At 40.6% G+C, this 17073-nt stretch overlaps 1 long non-coding RNA gene across 1 annotated transcript; it reads left to right on the plus strand.

Annotated features, from left to right (window-relative positions):
* Positions 1–8000: 8000 nt before the first annotated feature.
* Positions 8001–15196, plus strand: LOC129336955 (uncharacterized). The gene is made up of 3 exons (XR_008597757.1): positions 8001–8057; positions 9386–9454; positions 15114–15196. It is a non-coding gene; the product is annotated as an uncharacterized LOC129336955 (long non-coding RNA).
* The last annotated feature ends 1877 nt before the right edge of the window (positions 15197–17073 follow it).

Here is a 17073-nt window from a genome sequence, read left to right on the forward strand (position 1 = left end):
CAGGAAGAGTCATTTGGCAGTTCTGAGAAAAGGACAAGAACTCATATTTCACGTCCTCAGGGACCTAAGTATCTATCATCTACTGCCATGTGCTCTCTAGCATTATTCTTGGTCCAGGACTCAAGGGACAAACATACAAACTGGCAATAACTACTGGCCTCTTCCTGTATTTTGGGGCCCCCTTGGTTGGTGCAGAAGAGAAGCTGAAAAAGAAAAATAGTGAACCTTTATAAAATTTCACGCCCTCAAAGAGGACCACAGCCTTTTTAGTGTCTCCACTAGAAGGGGGGCAACTCTTTGTGGTTTCTCATGCCTCCTTGTTGTACTTAAAGACTTCCTTGAAGTTAGGCCCAAGGGAAGAATACAAACAAAACATCAAGAATAGTAACAACAAGAAAACTAAAACTGAAAAGAAACATCCACTGTAGAACTAATTATTCTAATTATGATTCCAGCACAGGTTTTTGAACAATGGCTGCACAGCACTAAAACTGAGGTTTCATTTGGCCACCTTGGCTAATAGCCATCATTGGACCTATCCTCCATGAATGTGTTGAATACTTTTAAAAAGCTAGCAGTGATCACAAATCTCCTGAAAAAATACTCTTTTATATGTCCTGAGTCTACTGTCCCTTTAACTTTATTGGCTGTCAGTTGATAATTTGTGCTTTCCTATGTGCCTCTTCTGCCTATTAATCATTGAAATGTTAAGTGTTATCTAGTTCTGTTTCATGTGCCCCATCAGGTAAATAATACTAATTTGGTTCTTCATTAGAGCCCATTGTTGCCAATTACTTGAAAAGTACCATTTTACTACTGATATTTAACAGAGTATACTGATATTAAAACCATATAAAGGTGGACCTTCTAGGGAATAGCCCATGAAAAGAACTCTGTGGAAATATAAGTCCATCTGTGCATGCATGTGCACAGAGAATATATTTTTGATTTTAGGAATTTTTTATCCTCTATGATGAACACTTTTTCTGTCAAGATGTGTACATTTTGATAGATATTCTCAGATGTCATATGATTACATATTTACATAGATCACTGTTTTTCAGTGACGCTGAGAAAATGAAGATATACTTTCTTAGACTGGGTTGTAAATGAATTTCAGTTTCTAGCTATCCATATCTTTCGAAAGCTGGTAAAATTAGTTCCCTGCTTAAAATGAGAAAAAATGAGCCTGATAGATTCACTCTAAGCATCCTTTCTTGGCTTTCTAATTGCCAAATCATGATCACTGAAAAAGCAATTCCTTCCCTCCTTGAGTGAATGCCATAAAACTGTTCCAAGACCCACATAGCCCACAAAGGAGGTAGTGGAAACAATAGAAACAGCGTATATGTGGTACACAGAAAATGGCTCTTTCAAAACTTTCGTGGCTTGGTAGAGGGTGCCGCTCCTGTTGGATAAATAGCTGGCAGCAGTAGTTCTGGCTGGTGAGCCAGCTGCAGCCCTTCCTGGGTGGGAAAGATCTTGCCACTATAATACATGCCCTGGTAGTATCTAGACAAACAGTGGTGGTGGAAACCACAAAAGAAGGCAGAGTATCAGCAATGTTAAGCATTAATTGCAATAAGTAAATATATGTACAAGCAGTACATTCAGTCAAAGTTGTACAGTAAGGACAGAGTCAAATAAACAAGGCAAGTATACACTCATTACAGTCAGTTAACAATCCGAAAAATTACAAATGTAATGTTGGACCAAAGCGCTGTATGTCCTATAAGCGTGTGTGGACTGAAAGGAACAACAATTCAGCAATAAATTCAAAAAGGGACAATGCCAAAATCAAACAAGACGTTCCTCAGTCCTGGAAAATCCAAGTAAATGGTGCTCAGAAGACATGAATAAACAAAGTCACCCTGCCCGATATTCAGGGCCGGCAGGTTCCTGATGTTTCCAACGGTCTTCCTCAGGGGTGGATGAGCATCAGGATACCGATGAAAACATGTTACATTAATATACAATCATAAACACTGCATTAACACTAGAGTTAAAGTACAGTACTAAACACGCACTCACCAGTAAAGACACTTGTAATAGCATCAAAGAATCAAAGGTCCATAATGGCAATTAAGCGCACCTGAGATACAAGCCCATGAAATTTAAATGTAGCCACCTAATGAACCATTTAAAGGGACATGCCAAACAATTGGGGAAAACCCCATGTGAATATATTTCACAAGAAACAGGATAGATCCATTTCATTGTTTAGACCCCTAGGTTTTAAAGATGAGAGGGTGTGGATCCAACGGACCTCTTGTTGTAACAATATCCTTTGTAGTTTATTGTAGTTTATCTAGATCAGACTACCAAAATGCACTCTGTGTGGATCTGCCCTTGAAGTCTGTCCAGAAACTACAGAACATGACTGGAGTGGGTCACAGAGACAATATCACTCTGGTCTTGTTTCATCTACAGTGGCTCCTAATTTGCTTCTGGGCCCAATTCAGGGTGCTGGTATTGACTTTTAAAGCCCTATAAGGCTTAGGACCAGCATAATTTAAGGACTGCCTTCTCCCATATGAACCTACCTATCTACTCTGTTAATCTTTCGAGGCCTTACTTACGGATGCCTCCGACATCTGAGGCTAGATGGGTGGCAACCTGAGAAGGAGCTTTATTGGACATGGTGTTGACACTTTGCAATTCCCTCTCCAGGAAGATTTGTCCATCTCCCTCTGTCAAATCAAATCAATTACCTTTATTGGCATTAGAAATAATAATAGTCTACAATCAGAGACAGGGATAGGCAGAAGCATAAGCATAAACAAGCAATTAGTAGCAGTTAATAATAAAATTAATAAACATTCAACAATCAGGTGCAGCTATATGCTTGGATTTAACTTTATAAACTTCTGCTAGAAATTTTGCAACATTTAAAGTAGCACAAGGGTTACGATCTTCTAAAAGGTAAACTAAAATTCCTCCTTTAATAAAATTATTATACTGAAGGTGTTCAGTTAAAAATTGTTTGCATAACAGATCAAAAAGAGGGCATTCTAGAATAATGTGGGACAATGAGTTGAGGACTCCTAATTCGCAAGGACATATCCTGTTTTGAAGGGGTACTTGCCTGAACCTGCCAGAGAGCATCATTGATGGAAAGGCGTTTAAACGTGCTAAGGTAAATATTCGGCGCTGAGATGGGATGTCCAGAGCTGATAGTGTGGCATCATTCCTTGCCTTTGGTATATTCCTAAGATGGCTGCAGAACAGACAGGGGGATGCAGGGGGAACATCTCTTCGAGTTCATGTTCCATAAACTAAGACTTATGGAACATCTCCCTCTGTCATTGACATCTGCCAGTGGGCGAAGACTTTTTTGTTTTATTTGGCACACCCCCATTAAACTCTTATTAGCCATCGTTCCTGGTTGTGTTATGCTTGTATAAATATTTTATAGCCACTTTGTTGTAGTGGTTAAGAGTGGCAGGAGTCTAATCTGGAGAACCAGGTTTGATTCCCCACTCCTCCACTTGAAGCCAGCTGGGTGACCTTGGGTCAACCACAGCTCTCCGGAGCACGCTCAGCCCCACCCACCTCACAGGTATTTGTTGTTGTGGGGATAATAACAACATACTTTGTAAACCGCTCTGAGTGGGTGTTAAGTTGTCCTGAAGGGTGGTATATAAATTGGATGTTGTTGTTGTTATTTATTCATTTTCCTGTCTGATTAATACCTTTTTGCACATGTGTGCATGTGCCTTGTCTCGTTTGGATCATTTGGAGTTATTTATTTATTTATTCAAGTAGCTTGGGGTAGCATATATGGATCTCTCCTATTTTATCCTGACAATGACAATGTGGGATAGAATAGGCCAAGAGGGAATGATGACACCAAGGTCACGTAGCGCACTGCACGGCAAGCAGAAGTTGGAATCTGGGTTTCCCCCATTCCTTTAGCAGCTATTCCATACTGGCTCTTCTGTTTGAACATTACTTGGTGTCTGATGGGGACAAAGAATATATGAAGTTAGTTGGGAGTAAACATTGTCTATTTTAATTCGTATTCACTTTCTAAAGTCTTGAGAAGCCAAAAGGTTTCTCTCAATACCTACTACCTGAAATCCTGGAGCCACCATCTTGAAAAGCTCTACCACTGATCTCCACTAAATTTATATTTTAGTTGTAAGAAAGGTAATGCATTTTAGCAGGATTTTCTGGCCTAACATTCTAACAGGATCTTCTGATCCACCATTCAGTGTTATCATTCTACGAGTACTTAATCCCTACAAACATTTAAAGATTTCTTATTTTCTGTATTTTCTGTAAAACACACTGTGTATTCAGAGTTGTATGCATCAATTAAAATCTGCATATTGCCAACATTATCTCAGTAAGAAGTTATGAAACAGCAAGTTCACATGCTGCAATACCTGACTAATATTAAGAAAATGAAGGAAATGACACCACTTGTGTTCTCTTATAAAACAGGCCAAACATTGAACTGAAAACAAAGCAGTGATTGTTCACACTACATTGAGAAATGAATAGCATGTTTCAGCTTCCGGAAAGTAGAGTTAGTTTTAAACAAGGGAAAACAACTTGCAAACTGTGAACCATTCGGTAATGAAACATGTTTAGGAGGAAGACTGGAATCTTTATTCTGAGTGGTTTTAATAAAAAGTTGCACAGACTTTTATCAAGATAGGGATATGTCCTTCTGTTTTATTTAATCTTATTTTATTTATTTATTTTTGTTTTAGGGTAGAGGTGAAAGTTCTAGTAAGCTAAGCAGTGTCAGAAATTGTCAGTATTTGGATGGGAAACCACCAAGGAAGGCCAGGGTTACTATGCAGAGGCAGGTAATAGCAAAGTGTAAGCAGTCGGCCCAGCCTCTGCCAACTTTAATAGCCATTTCAACATGGCTGTGTGTGGTATTAAATGGCACCAGGCCTCTGGATTTAAAATGGCAGCTTGTATTGCAGCCAGAGGACTGCCAGCTAACAGTTGCTGAGCCCTGCCCAGGAGACCCAGGCATGAATGGAATGCCACAGAGTAATGTGGAGTGAGCAGTGGTAATTGGATTTACAGGCTCCCCAGCCCCTAAGGAATCCAGCTCAACAAAGGTCTCGCAGAGTCATCCCCACTTAACACATTCCTTTCCCTCCTCGTGTGATGAGCTCTCCTGTCCCTGATTGAGGAGATAATCCAATGATATTCATAAGTATTTATAGTTCATTCCTGGGAAGGTACATTCCCCAACTAAATTCATCAACTTAGCTCCGGAGGACCTCACTAACAAGCTGCCCTTTTGTCCAGCACTAGAACAAATTTTGCATTCTCTTTCACATGCCCCAGCAGCTACCAATCAAGGCAATCAAACCTTTTGTTACTCCCAGGAACTGACCATTGGAGCCTTTGTTCCAACAGCTACATGGGCTACCCCAACCCAGGGCACATTTTACCCTATAAGAGAAGTGCCCTGGTCCCATTCAAATTGTGCATGCTTCCTGGCTGTTCCCTTAGGGTCGTTTCCCTAAGCCTCTCTCTCTCCAAACATGTGTACTGGACCCTAAGCTCTGTTCCCTTGAGGTTACCCCAAGCTTCTTGCTCTCGCTTGGCTGAGGATGCTGGACATTTGAAGCTACTCTCTTCACCCGTGGACTGCTGTTCAGGACAGGTAGATATACTTATTCCCCTCTCTCTATCCCAACTATACCTTCCTAGGACTCTCTCTGTGTGTAACCATCCCCCCCCCCGCGCGCATTTCTGTGTGCATGTGCATGCATTTTTCTTTCTAATAAAAGATTGTTATTTGAACTTAAGCATCAGCCTCATTTGCTGTTTCGGAAGGGACCCTATAGACATTGGTGAAAAGATCCCATAGTTACTGGCCTTTCGCATAGCTGTCTTCCTTGCTTCCTAATCCCCCCCCCACAAATTCTCTTACTCGCAAGGAGACCAATTCCGGTAATAAAAACACCTCTGAATATCTCTTGCCTTGAAAACCCTATGAGGTTGCCATAACTCGGCTGCAACTTGATGGTGATATACACACTAAATATAGTGGATGGATAAATATTCCACTAGTTGAAACCTCTAGTTGAAGCTGCATGATAATAGAGGAGGATTTCCACCCTCATACATAATTATAAGGAGGTAATAGAGAAGGAATGTGATGCCGCAGCATTGTACAAGTGTGTGGTTGCTCACTGGTTGGCTTCCCTCACTGATGTCAGTATTCCTTACCTGAACCAAGGGCACCTAGTTTGTCAGCAGCCATGGCTGATGTGTACCCTGCCCAAGCCAACATTTCTTAAGGGTTACCAAGAAGACAGAAAATTCCCTTCCACTTGACTGTCCCGCAAGAGCAGTGGCAGCTCCAGCTAGTGAACCATTTCATTGGTTGCCATTATTGTCTATGAAACTTCCTTTTAATGTTACAGTTCTTCTGTCATAGCTTTGACTTTGCCTAATAAATGGAGTTTTGAACCCTATTATGATTTGGACTACTCATTCAGAACAAAGTATTGTGGTACAGGTCCCCTTTGGGACTATGCCACTTCAAAATGCAAATCAGTCAGTCAGTCACATTTTAATCTGTTCTTTCCTCCTGTTTGCTTCTCCAAGCAGCAGTGCACATGATTCTGGTTTCCTGAGTCTTGCCCTCACAACAACCCTGTGAGATCAGTTAGGATGAGAGAGAATGACCGGCCCAAGGACACAATGAAATTCATGGCAGAGTGCATATTTGAATTCTGTTCCTATTCTAACCAATATGTCATGTTGTGTGGGGTTGGCTGCTGCTTCAGGTAAAAAAATGCCCTGCCCATAGAAAGTATGTCAGGAAGAAGAATATCAGCTAGCCTTCTCCTGCTGTGCTGGCTTTCTGTATCTGAAAATGCATTACTTATAAAGGGGAATGTTCAGACGTGTGATCACCCCTATAACACCTGAATATAGTGGTAAAGTCTTAGGAGGGCTTTTTCTGAATTTACAGATGAGCTCCAGGAAACCAAGTACAATCTGTTTTAGGTGGGAAGGTCTTAAAACGGGCTGCCAAAACTGAGACAAAAATGAAAATATACAAACTCCAGCATTTGACAAAGATGTCCTGTCAATTCTCTCCTCTTCATGAACAGCCATGCTGCTCTGCATAATGTACTGACATGTTCAATCTGTCAAGTCACAATACAATGTTCCCTTGATGGAAGCATGGGAAGATGGGTTGGTCAGCCTGGGGCATGTAAAGCAGCAGTTGCATTTTTCTCTTTATAACCTTTTTATTTTCTTGAATTTGAGGAGGAATTATTTTGAGAGGAATTATGTAAGCAATCTCTTTGTCAAACTTCTGTAAAAGAAGAAACAAACATATGAGCCAGCGGAAGGTCACAGGAGATGTGCTGCCATAGGAGCATGAAGAAGGAGGAGCCTCTGACAGCCATGTAAAAAAACTTACATTGCATATGGTGTATATTTATACATCAAACTAAATCTCAATATATCTATGAGTGGAAACATTCCCACAAACACAAATACATTTGTGGTGGCAAACATCATTGTATTTCACAGAACTAAAATATCCAGGGCTTGAAAACACACTTTGACATGAGGCAGAATGTTTCTTGTATATAGATGGACCCTTCTTTTGCATATTTACAAAGAAAATGTTTTTTTAAAAATCTGCAACAAGTAAGTAAGCTTATTACTTTTTGCATTGTACACTTCCTTCTGGATTTCAAGTAACCCTTCCTTGTAATGTCCCTCCAGCTTCTGACCTGGATATAAGGTCTGATGGATGTTTGTTCCTATTTGCATTTGACAAAGTAAGCTTCAACTCACAAAAGTTTACACCTTGGGAAAAATTGTTGCTCTTTAAAGTGCTACTGTACTAAAATTTTGTTCTAACTATAACAGTGTATTTGTTTATTTATGCGCTTCTAATCCCAGCAGGGGTCACCATGAGCCAGCTATGACTCGAGGGCATTCTCCACCACCACCAAACCCTCTTACTTCAATCAATGTACTTAGAAGGATCTACAGTGCTTCGGGTTGCGCTGTAACTTTACCTTTAGGAAATGGAGACCTTAGGTGTTAAGCTGGTTAGTAGCCAAGATCTGAAAATATATCTGCTGTTGCCCAATAAGGGAAGACAACCACACTAGTCCAACTGCCCATTCACATATAAGATGTAAACTTACTAATCACATATCCCATTCATATACTACTACACTGATCACTTCATGTACATGCTGCAAGAGCTGCTTCTTTATGGTCCAGTGCTTCAGGAGCACAGCTATGAACAGTGTGACTACATGGAAAATGCTTATCTTGTGATCTTTCACACAGAATCTATTCCTTCCATCCTCCATAGCAAAATAGCACCACCATACTAAATGCTTTCCATAATATCTTTCAAATCTAGTTCTGGTCATCATAAACCTAGCAGCATCAGAACTATTCAGGAAGATAAAGTTACTGGTCATTTTCTATTGGAGGTAATTTGGTCATTGCTTCTGCGCTTCACTCTCAATTCTTGCTGTTGCTCCACTTGCCAAGCATTTAAGGTATTTAACTTATGAAAACTAGTTTATTTGCTCAGGTCCATACCATAATTGCAGTCAGAACTGTGGTTAGATCATCGGTTTGGTTTTCATCGGAACTAAGATTTCTTTATAAAGGTGACCCTGTTATTTTAAGATTAAGTAAGAAATGTAATATATCCAATGCATTATCTTGGCTTTCACAGCTGACTCCACATACTATAAAGCGATGGTGATGCTGTATCTCGGGACAATCATATAAAAGTATAGTCTCCAATCTATGAGCATGCTCAGTGACTAATCACACTTACAATGAAATCAATTTACTTTATATTTTCAGTTCATTTCCTGATAGTATTCATTGAAGTTTTAGAAAGCTAGTTTTCTGAAATCTTTAGTTTCTTTACTATCCGTAGGAGATTATATTCCATTTTTTCCCTTCTTCCCCAAATAAATCAGGAAGTACATGTCTCAGGATCTTGGTGAGGATATTGGGGTAGATATTGCAAAGGGAATAGAAACTCTAAAAGGTTGTTAATTTTATGAAGGCACCAAGCCTGTTAAACTGCAGTAATACTTGACTCTTTGTTTTAGTCTTTTTCACTTCTATGAAATACTGTAATTTGAAGTAATTTTGTGACTGAACATATTGTTGCCTCAGGGTATCAGAAGCTTGCTTTGCTCGTTTTATGAGACTCATGATTACAGTCTCCCTTAGGTATATTTTCTCCTATATGATAATAAATTTAATTTAGGAGTTGCTTATTTATAATGAGATTTTTTTAATGACTACCGGACCTTCTTTTACTGAGCCGTTAGGGAAATATGAAGTGGTTACTAAGAATAACTGCTTGCCTTCACACCATTTTTATTTGGTCTTGGCACAGGATGGTACCAATGAGGATACCTACAACTGAGTGAAGAGATTATGATAGAGCATATGGAGGATGTACAAGGTATGGGAGCATAGCACATTTTAGGACTTTACAGGTCATCGATATGTATTGTTTAGAACTATGCCTAGAGACCTATGGGGCACCATTACAGACTTATGGCCCTCATCACGAAGGGGAGCTGTTGCATGCTGCAGAAGCTACAGCTTCTACGTCATGATCTAATTTCTGAAACACATTCATTTTATGTCCTGTTAGTGAAGGAAGCACATAGGATAACTCAGGGATAGGCAAATCCCAGGTGCCAGGTTGCTCTGGCACCAAGAAATTTCATTGTGGTAACTAGTATGTTCAGCAATGATTTTTATTGTAGTGTCTCTCAGAATATGTTTTGCTATGTGACATAAAAATTTAAGTGCATGAAGTTCTTTTCATTGCTTGTTTATATGTTAATTTTACACCATTCACTGGTAATAGATGAATTCGTTTATTAACCAGCTGCTTTCTAATCTGGCTCTGATATTCAATATTCTATTAAACAGCTTTTAAAAGCAATAATGAAATTATGAGACATTAAAAAGAAGTTAGGTTAGAGTTAAAAATTATCTTTCTGTTGCATTGAGTTATGCCTTTCTTATTTATACGCTACAACTCTTTTGTCATTGCTTTAATAAAATTATAAGAAACTGTGAGTTTAGGATTAGGTTTTGTGGTAGCAATAATTAGAAAATATGGTCATTAAGATACAAAACCTTAAGGCTGGAAAATAAGTTTGACTCTTACCTTTTGGGGCTGGCTCCTAGAGCCAAAGAAAATTTGTCAAGTCCTGGGATAACTATTTTTGACAAACCAGCACTTTGTAGCAGGCCATAAAATATCAGGTCCACTCAATTTAGCTCACCAAGTACCTCAGCCCTGGGGGATGCTTATGTACTGGTTTCACAGTTTGGCGTACACGCAGTGGCGTAGTGTGGGTTGCCAGTGCCCGGGGCAAAGCAAATATTGCGCCCCTAACCCGTGGACCATTAGCACTCCCTGAGTCCCTTCCACCAGTCCAGTATTGAGCTCCTTACCCCCAAGCACATGTACTGTATTTTAAGAAAATAGTGATGTGATTAAAGTAAAATTAATTTAATGCTAGTATGCTCAAATCCAAACCTTTTAAAAAGAGCAGTACTTTATTTGTGTTCACTGGAAACACATCCCTTTTGTATGGCTTATATTGTGGCTTCTTCGGGGGACTTAGAAAATATTGTATTTGTAATTTCAGTCACGCTTTCTTCCTACCCTCTCTGCCCCACTTCATTTTTTTTTTTACTCAGAAAAGTAAAACAAAGGTCATAGATTCTTTACATGGCCTTTATGTGTGAGACAGAACCCTCTACCTTGTGTTTTTTTTTGGGGTGGTGGTGGTATTAAATGACATAGGAACTACCTAGTAAGATCATACTTATTACAAATCAGTGTTCCCTCTAAGCTGTGCAATGTTGTGAGCTAAAAATCAACTTCATGAGCTGAAACAGCAGCTTGCATTAAAGTTTTGATTGCACTTCCTTTAAAAAATTATTTCAGTCAACAAACATGTAAAACATATAAGCATACACACATGAAATATAAACTACTTCAGTAATTTGTTTTAATTTAACGTCTTTCTTTCTTTCTTTCTTTCTTTCTTTCTTTCTTTCTTTCTTTCTTTCTTTCTTTCTTTCTTTCTTTCTTTTCCAGAACTTGGAAACATTGTCAATATTAATATTATTCCCATTAAACGTATGCAGTTTAATTGTCGTTTCCAGACAAACTCATTCTGAGTTTTTAAATTACATCTTGTGCACAGTAAAGTTAAATTAAGCCTGCTGTCAACGGGACATACTAGCCCTGTTTCCAATGGACTACAGAGTTTTAATTGTGTTGAAAAAAGTAACTGATGCGCTATATGCATCAGGAATATGAAGGAATATCAGATAAATCTATACCTCTATAGAAATGTAACAAAGTACTCCTAATTTTAAGCAATACATATCATACTGAGAGGCAGTGTAACCTACCTCACAGGACTGTTAAATAGAGAAGACAAATGTCCACTGCTGTGATGTCCTTGGTGGAAGGGTGGGTGAAAATGTAGTAAATAAAATAAATTCCAGAGCACTATCACACATAGAACACTGTGAAATCCCTTAAATGTGAGTGTGAAAGAGAAAATAACAAACTTAGACTTGGTTTATATTTAGAAAAGAAATGAGTTCCTTTTTAGGAACTCAAAACTCTGATAGGAAAGGAAGAGACATAGATCCCATTTACCTATCTAGTCTAAGGATGGACACGGATGGGCAGCACAAGTCTTGCATCCATGGTGGAAGATGGAGAGAAGGGACAGAAGTGTGATCAAGCCAGGAAGAGAAGGGTGTCACAAGGGAGGAAGTCCTCAAAATAGCAATCTACACAGCATAGGCGAGCATTAAACAGTAAACAGATGCCCTGACCCTGATCTCTCTATCTTTCTAACTCTGTGGTTTGTCCCCCTCTGAAACCTCTGAGGGAAGAAAAAACTCTGTGGCCTAGGGAGACTACACATGCAAAGAACCTCCATGTTCAGGGGCAGTCAGCCCCTGGAGGCATAGCAGTCATTATACCATATTTTTATCTTGTTCTGTTCAAAGCATGCCTGTTCCTTTCCCTGCAGAGTTAGGAATACGATGTACAAACTGATCCTCCAAGAAATGGAATGGAATGTTTTTTGGATTTTTTTTTGCTTTACTACTATTCCAGTTGTTATTACTTCCTTGAGTGGTAAAGGAACAATTCCAGCTCTCAGAATGAGAGAATGTTGAGAATGTCTGGGATTCCTCCAGTCCCTCCCTGTCCCTTTACTGATGGATCTCTTTTTAGACAGTTGAGAAATTCCTGGAGATTGAGGGGGATGCCTGGGTAGGTGAGTGACTTACAATGCTGTAGAGTCCACCAGCCAAAGCTGCCAAGTAATCTCTGTGCTCTAGAGAGCAGTTTTAATTCCAGGTGGATGAGGTGTCTGTGGGACTACATCTCCCAGCATGCTCCTGGCCCAGCTGGCCCTCCAGCAAATGAGAGTGAGCAGCCCCGCACAGCGACCAATTAGGAGGCTGCAGTGAGGAGGAGGGCAGGCGTGTAGCTGTTTGGCTGAGGTGCAAAGATTAAGTATGAGTGGCTGGAGAAATTTTGCGCCCCCTAAAAAGTGCTAAGAAGACTGGGCCTGGGGCCACTGCCCCTCTCGCACCATGCACGCTACGCCTATGCGTACACGAACACTTAGTGGAGGATAAGATGCAGGTGAAGCAGAATGTACAGAGCAGAATGTCTTTCCCACCCTTAAGGAAGTCCTGAATGGCCCTATACGTCTGTAGATGGAATCAGAAGGGAAAATGTTTCTGATGATTTGAGTAAGAAGAGTCTAACAATATGAAGAATGGCAGTTAATATGTATACTACCACTGGGAAAACTGAGTCTTTCAATGCATTGGTATTATGGAGATTCACCACATGATGATGAGAATGATAGATGCAGTCCACTGAGTACAGGGCTTTCTTGTTTTAGTAAGTTATTTTTAGCACCATTCATACACTAAATTTGCACTGGCCTGAAGCCAATTCTTCTAGACACTTTTTCACAATATTTGTTGATTTTTCTCAGACATAGGAGGTCAAATGTTCATGCACCTACTTATTTTCCAAGTGGTTTAATATTATTAGTTTATTAACATTTTATCCCACCCTTCTTCCTGAGTCCTCAGGGTGGCATGCAGGGTTCTTTTCTCTTCCATTTCATTCTTACAACCGCTCTCCTTGTGAAGTAGGTTAGGCTGAGAAGGTCAATAACCCAGTGCAATGAGAGAGACTGCATTGTACAGGTTATGGTGCTTGACTAGGAACTGAGAGACCTGAGTTCATAGCTCCACTCTGCCAGGAAGTTTGCTGGGCAACCAAAGGGCAGTGAGTCTTACAGTCTCTCTACACAAGACATCTTACATGGAGACACTCAAGTGCAGGGAGATGCAATGTTAGCCGAGAAGCGTAGTTTAAAAAGACAGAGGCCGTCATCACACAGGCCCCTATTTCGTCAGTTTTGCACTAGAAATCGTTTCTTCTGTTATCGTTATTAGAACGGATTCTCCCATCTTTTGACAACTGCTTGCGCTTCCAGTCAGTCACATTAAAAAGGAAAAGTGCAATTCGACGGTCAGTCAAAGTGCCTCCAGAAACGGGGCCCTAAAAATCCCACCCCCTTAAAAAAAAAAATTTTCCGCATATTTGCGTTATATCACTCTTCTATTATAATGTTGTGCTGGGCCAACCCAAAAGCCAACCGTGATAGGTAGCAGAGGTTTCCCACCCATGGCAGAATAGCGCTATAGTGCTGTAAGGCTGACGTTTTTTAAAAAAAATTACTTTGAGGCTTAATTGCTGGTCGCACTGGGGCTTGTGGGGCAGGAGAATCAGTGTTAGGTGAGACAGATGATCAGGGAGAGTGAGCGTTTTGGTGTTGCAAAGCGTTCATAGTCGATCCAGGGCATTCACATGGAAGTGGATAAAGACGACATAAAGAGTCACAAAGCGTGAATTGGGGAGAATGGCGCAATCACAAGAGAGCCGGAATAAGGTGAGAATTCAGCGGGAGATGGCGCTAGTTTGGCGCTAAATTTATGGCCGTGTGATGACGGCCAGAGCCAGTGGAGATAGTTCCTCAGAGAGTTTGTAAATTTTATCTTTGCTTCCCCAAAGAGGAGTGAAATTAACAGAGCCTTCTGGGACACTTTGAATTCCCAGCACTGAACTCTAGGTGCATGTCTGCTGACAGCCTGCATGACACATGGACTTTGTTACCTGTGAATTGGCCCTCAGCCTAGCCTACTTCAGAGAGTGATTGTGAAGATAAAATGGGGAGAGAGAATATTTATGCCACTATAAGGTCCTTGGAAAAAGAGTGGGATAAAAATGTACTAGATAGATTTCTGTCATATCTGCTTAAAAGAATGATTCTGGTATGAGCAGCAATAAACTGATTATCTTAAGGACAGAAAATCTTTAAAGGCACATTATAGTTACCAATGCGTGAATCTGTAATTTTTAGTCACCCCACGTTCATCCATCCATAGCCAAGGTTTCTGTTTGAACTGGACTTCTTTTTGGCCCACAATTGTGGTATAAAGATTAATGAATGTTCAATTTGTAATGGTTGTCATGCAGTTATATATATAATCCAAATAAGAAACAGAAAGTACATGACTTGACTATGGGTTTTGTGGTTTCCCTGTCGGAAATTCTTTTTCACCCAGCATGAAAATATGCTGTGAGTTTAATTGCATAGGATGTGGCCCAGGCCAATAATTAAATATAATTCAAAGTTTAACCATCTATATAGTTATCAACAGTGGCTTAGAACTATATTCCTGGAAGTTCCCAAATTTGGGTAGAAAAATGTGTCATGCTCTATGGCAAGTATAATATATGTAATCCTAGTGGGCCAGAAAAACACAAAAAAGTTACCAAACACCTTGTGAGTTGTACGTGCTGTGCTTCATGCAGCCTACTGCAGGCCCAAGAAAAGGTCTGTATGTGCAACAGATACATGTCTTCAAATATAGGTCACTGGCAAGCAGCTATAAAACACAATGTGTATTCTGTTCCATCACCTTTTTAGTCTGCTTGTCTTCCAAGGACCTCAAAGCACCTATGTTTTGATCTAATACAGAATCAGCTCTGGCATGACACCATTGCTTCAAGGTCACACTGGAAGTGATGTCATCATCAACTGGAGCTCATGCATGTGTTCAGGTAAGTAGCTCCCACTCCTGGGCCATTTACATGTCTTAACATTGCACAAAACTCACAGAATGACGGTGTCTTCACGGAGCGATTTCTGACGTCATTGCACCACGAAAACCGAATCATGACGGGATGACATCAGAAATTGCGCCATGAAGACGCCCTCGTTCTGTGAGTTTTGTGCGATGTTAAGATGTGTGTAAATGGCCTAACTTCCTCTAGTTAGAAGAGTAGGTAGAAGGACTGACCCAGGAATTGAAGTGTCTCTTTTTCTGGAGAGGGTTGTGGAGAGACTGTTGGACCTAGGGCTCCTGCTGGAAAAGCATGTGGTGGAGGAAGCCAGGAGTGCCTCTTATCAGCTTTGGTAAGCCAGCTGCAGTCTTTCCTGGGCAAAAGGATCTTGCCACTGTAACATCTATCTTAGACTATTACAATGTACTCTGTATAGGACTGCCCTTGAAGACTGTCCAGAAGCTATAACTGTTACAGAATTCTACTGCCAGAATGCTGGCTGGAGTGGCTCCTGGGGATCATATCACTCTAGTCTTGTTCCATCTACACTGGTTCCCATTTTGCTTCTGGAAACAATTCAAGGTGATAGTATCAGCCTTTGAAGTATTATATGTCTTGGGACTAGCATATGTCAAGAATCCACATGACCACTTTGGACATCTTCATGGGCCCTGTTCACTTTCCCCTGCCACCTGAGATTAGACCTGGGGAAACCTAAGAAAGGGATTTCTCAGTCTTAGCATCAAAATTCCTTCCCCAGCGAAAGTCACCTGTCATCACTATCAGTGTCTTCCACCAGTGTGTGAAGACTTTTCTGGTTTGTTTGCCATTCCCTCACTGACCCTGCTTCCCATTTATGTGTTTCTGTTTCATTAACTGTTATGCATGCATGCGCATGCGCACACACACACACACCAATATATAGCTGCCTTGTGGATCCTTAGTTGGGTGAATAAGAGGCATAAAAAGGTTTAAATAAATGCTTCTTACCTGCCACTTTAAAATGTGTAATTGCCTTATCTCCAATTTAGCAGGTGTAAAGGGGGCATTTGGCCCTTTACTTTATCAGGGAATAGCTCAGTGAGCTGCTGCCCTGAGCACCAACCCTCTTCCATAGTCGGGTTAGTGATAAGAGTCCGGGCACAGAGGCTTCCAGCTTCACCCTATGCCAGTGGCACCCATACTCCTCCTTGCCAGCTCTACCTTGTCCAGGCCATTGAAGAGCTGAATAGGCACAGCATCTCACAGCTTCACCCTAAGTAGGCCCCATGTGCTGTGCAGCTGGTGAGGAGAAGCACCAGCAGCAACCAAACAGGAAAAACCCCTGCACCCGAGGAAAATAGAATGAACCAATATGTATAGAGATATTCTGTTTGCCCTTGAAAAAGTGGATAACACATAACAGGTTCAGTGAGCTGGCTTCCCTGTTGGGCATTTGTGGGGCTTGCACCCCCGCAATGTAGTATCTGACCTGACCTGACCTGTAGTATCTGCCATTCTCTGGCAGAGGAGCAGGCAGACTGAACTCTTGCTCTTTTCTGTTATCCAAGATCCTGTGCGTTGTGTGTTCATTGCCTCACACACAACTATACGGCTGCAAAGGAATATTTTCAGATTTTGAAGATGAATTGTGACTTAGTTATTGTTCTTCTTTCCAGATCCAGATCCTTCCTACTGACATGTAAATCAGGGGCAAAAGGCATATTTTTCATCAACAGGCATACAGCTATCTAGAGGCACATAAACCAGCACAAATTTATTGCAATGTTCCAATTCAGTTTATTTGTTGATATTATTCATTCCACTACTTTGGAGAAAAATAAAGCTAAAAGCTCTTCAAAAGCTAGGTTCAGTCTGAAGAAACAGTAACATTA

The sequence above is a fragment of the Eublepharis macularius genome, chromosome 10 (assembly GCF_028583425.1).
Source record: "Eublepharis macularius isolate TG4126 chromosome 10, MPM_Emac_v1.0, whole genome shotgun sequence".
Taxonomy (NCBI): domain Eukaryota; kingdom Metazoa; phylum Chordata; class Lepidosauria; order Squamata; family Eublepharidae; genus Eublepharis; species Eublepharis macularius.